At 36.3% G+C, this 4,161-nt stretch overlaps 1 non-coding gene across 1 annotated transcript; it reads left to right on the top strand.

The window, feature by feature from the left end:
* The first annotated feature begins 3,594 nt into the window (after positions 1-3,594).
* Positions 3,595-3,701, top strand: LOC139887313 (small nucleolar RNA R71). Its single transcript, XR_011773149.1, has one exon. It is a non-coding gene; the product is annotated as a small nucleolar RNA R71 (small nucleolar RNA).
* The last annotated feature ends 460 nt before the right edge of the window (positions 3,702-4,161 follow it).

Raw genomic sequence — 4,161 nt, 5'->3', positions numbered from 1 at the left:
GCAACCACCGTTCTTACGGTTGACACCCGATTTAGTTCAGGTGACCTAATGAATTCCAGGTGAATTCCTAGGATTTTACGTTCAATGGTAATGAACGCATTGAAAATAGGGTTTTCAGAAAACAAATCGGTTTGTAATTTTGATCAAAATATTTTCTCGTTCAAGCTCGAGTTTAGATATCATTGAATTCCATGAGTTTGTAATTCTCAATCTTTAAGGTCAATCTCTAGGATTGAGTAATATCAGTCTTAAACGCTGATTTTTGATCTTTAAGGAGATTATCCTTTCTGGGGATCTGATTCATTAGTCTTATCAAGCTAATTTGCATGGTGCCCCCCCCCCCCCATTGTACGAGATAAATCCTTCTCATGGTTAGGATAAATCTGACCACTTGGCGACCCTGTTTAATGCTGAGGTCCGTGGATTTCCTGCTGATTTTAGTGATGACTTTTCTAGATTTTTCGTCAACCTACAGCTGGTCTGAACGACAACTTCATGACCTAAATCAAGAAGCGCGTGTCTTTTTCGGAAGACTTTACTTCCTTTTAGTGATGGAATTGATTCATCGTGTAGATCCATCTCTTCTTTTCTTTCATCGGGTAAAACAGTTTAGTTTAGTCCAAAGCAAAAGTATTTTCAGTTATTTGTTACAGATATATGTGACATATGTTTAAGATAACTTGGTAAATTTTCCCACACTTGGCTTTTATTTTCCTTTTTATCGTCCTCTATTCCATTTTAAATGAATTTTAACATTTTAGTTTGTTTCTTAATTTATGTCCTTTCCGAGGTAACAATAATTTCGGTATTATCACCTTGTTTTCACCGTTCATAAATATGTATAAACATGATTTTGACTTCATTTAATTGAAAATTTTTCAAATTTTCATAAAATTTGGCAAATAAACCAAGTATAAACCTGAGAGAATTTATAACCCTTCCCCACACTTAAGATCATGCAATGCCCTCATTTGCATGAAATCAGACTATAATTTAAATTCATGAGGGTGATTAGCGTAGAAAAGTGATTAAAAATACCGAGTTTGTAATTACAAAGCTCGTCGAATGATAGATGGCGCCTCATCGTTCATTCCTTCATTTGTTATATCATATTTGTTGTTTTGCATCTTGTCGTCAAAATTAGTACCTTTTGCTGAACTTTAATGACAGTCTTTGAAAGTGCGTTGTTTTACCCTGTTTTGTACATAAGATAAAATACAAACATATATATATATATATATATTTGAAGTTTGGTTTATAACCCCACTTTTCCAAAATTTATAAAGTATAATATTTTTGGCATACTTTAAATCAATAAAATTAAAAATAATGATAACAAAATTTGTCGCCCCGCCCTCGGGTAAAGTAATTTCGGCTTAATGACCTAGTCTTCAACTCACGACGAATTTTAGAAATCATTTTTTCAACTTAATGAATTAAAGTAAATTTTGTTTTTTAAAACTTAAATTAAAATGCATATTAATTTCATAAAAAACCTACAAAACAAAAATTCAGAATGGAGGGAGAAAACTAGTTCTTTAGTGTCTGCTAGTGGAAAAGACCACTCGGATTCCATTCTCAGAACTACACGAGAACAGAACAACTAACTCTAGATAGCATTTTCTTTTTAGAACACTTGAATCTCCCCACACTTAGGTAGCTGTGGTGTCAAAATTGTGATTAACTTCATCGTCAATTTCTCTTGGTCCATAATCAACTTGCATATCCGTGACTTTTTCTTTAAGCCAGTGCCCGACTTCTTCCGTAATATCCCATAATTCAACTAGCTTCGCCCTTTCTTTAGGCGACAGATTGGATACTAACCGGTTACATAACTTAAAGTTCCCCTTACTTCTAGCATCAATAGCTCGTTTAAAAAGTTTCTTCATTGAACTGTTAATAATGGGGTCATTTAATTTCGTATCAATAACGGGGTTCTTTGTTATCATGTCATCATTAGGTGTTACTTCATTTTCCCCACACTTAGGCGTTTTATTATTATTAAGCACTACCGTTGGAGTTGGTAAAACAACATGATTCTTACCAATTATTTTTTCTGGTTCAACGGTTTTGGTTGGTGGAGATTTAGACTTTCGAATCATAAAGGTGATCGATTTGTCACCACTACTAAGTGTCATTCTACCGTTTCTTACATCAAAGAACGCCCCGGTGGACGCTAAGAATGGTCGACCTAAAATTAGAGGAATGTTTGGGTCCTCTTCTATGTCAATGACAATAAATTCGACTAGAAAGGTTAAATTGCCTACTTGAACGGGTAGGTTGTCAGCAATTCCAACTGGGTGCTTAATGGTTTGATCAAAGAGTCGAACACTCATATCCGTTGGACTTAACTCACCTACTCCTAATCTCTTATATAATGAAAGAGACATAACACTCACACTTGCACCTAAATCTGCTAGTGCATTATACATGACACAATCACTAAGTAGACAAGGAACAATAAATTCACCCGGATCACCTACCCTAGGTGGAGGTTTTGGTGGAACTGTATTCACCGGGTTTACTTCTACGGCTTTTGTTTCTTGTACTTTCTTATTCTTTTTCTTCTTCTTCTTTCCAGAAGTATCACAATCTTTATTACTTATTACTTGCTCATACTCAACTCCTTTTCTTGGAAACGGGATGGGTGGTTTGTATGGTGCCACCATTGGCTTTACATACTCGGGTGGTGGTGGTGGTGTAACTTCTTCATTGTTACTTACATCTAAAACCTTCCCATCTTCTGATGCTGGTTTTTCAGAATTTGTTGACACCATATTAACATTCTCTTTCCGAGGATTTACTTCAGTATTACTCGGTAGCTTTCCTTGTTCCCTCTCACTCATCATGCTAGCAAGAGTACCTACGTGTTTTTCTAGATTCAAAATGGAAGCTTGTTGAGTTCTTAATGACTGATCAAATCTCTCGTTCGTTTGGGTTTGAGTTTCAATAAATTGTGTTTGAGATTCAACTAGCTTGAATACCACGTCTTCCATATTTGACTTTTTCTCTTCGGTTTGTTGTTGTGGTTTATATAAGCCAGGTCTTTGTTGATTGAAAGTGTTGTTTTGAGTTGGTTGGTTATTCGGACCTTGTTGGTTATACCAGTTATTTTCGGGTCCTTTTGGATTGTAAAGAATGTTTTGATTTCGATTGAAGTTTAGCTTTGGCGGTTGATAATTATTTTGATAATTATTTCCAGGCCTTTGGTTCATATAGGAAACATTCTCTCGTTGTTCCAATGTTGGTTCAATGTGACAATCTTTCAATAAGTGTGGTCCACCGCATAGCTCACAACTGATTCGTATTGCGTGAATATCTTTATTCATCTTTTCCATTCGTCTTTCGAAAGCATCTATTTTTGCTGAAACGGAATCAAAGTCATGGCTAGAATCGGCTCTAGCCACTTTAGATGAACGAAAAATATCTTTTTCTTGGTGCCACTCATGCGAGTGGGAGGCTGTGTTATCAATAATTTTGTAAGCTTCAGTTGCGGTTTTCTTCATAATGGAACCACCAGCTGTTATGTCGATGTCTTTTCGTGTAGCAACGTTGACACCTTGGTAGAATATTTGTACTATTTGATAAGTGTCTAAACCGTGTTGAGGACATCCTCTCAACATCCTTCCGAATCTTGTCCACGCCTCATATAATGTTTCATTTGGCTTTTGTGTGAACGTAACAATTTCTCCTTGAAGTCTCACGGCTTTAGATGCCGGAAAGAATCTTTGAAGAAATTTTTCAACTAAGACATCCCATGTGTCAATCGCCCCTTCAGGTAACGATTCTAACCAATCTTTGGCTTCTCCCTTTAAAGTCCAGGGAAACAACATGAGATAGATCTGCTCATCTTCCACTTCTCGGATTTTGAATAGTGTACAAATTCTTTTAAACGTACGAAGGTGTTCGTTAGGATCTTCATTCGGTGCACCACTGAATTGGCATTGGTTAGTTACCATGTGTAGAATTTGTCCTTTGATTTCATAATCTGGCGCATTAACTTCTGGCTTAATAATGGCGTGACCTTGGCCCGTGCGTGTGGCTCTCATTCGATCTTCCATACTTAGAGGTTCCGTTACTTCCATAATTGAATTTGTTGAATACGAATCACTAGAAGATTCTGATTTAATGGTTTGTGGTTCAGGAGGAATGATTAGTGGT

Source organism: Rutidosis leptorrhynchoides, chromosome 1 (genome assembly GCF_046630445.1).
Source record: "Rutidosis leptorrhynchoides isolate AG116_Rl617_1_P2 chromosome 1, CSIRO_AGI_Rlap_v1, whole genome shotgun sequence".
Classification (NCBI taxonomy): Eukaryota; Viridiplantae; Streptophyta; class Magnoliopsida; order Asterales; family Asteraceae; genus Rutidosis; species Rutidosis leptorrhynchoides.
Note: the sequence above shows the minus strand (reverse complement) of the source record. Positions and strands in the feature narration are given on the sequence as shown.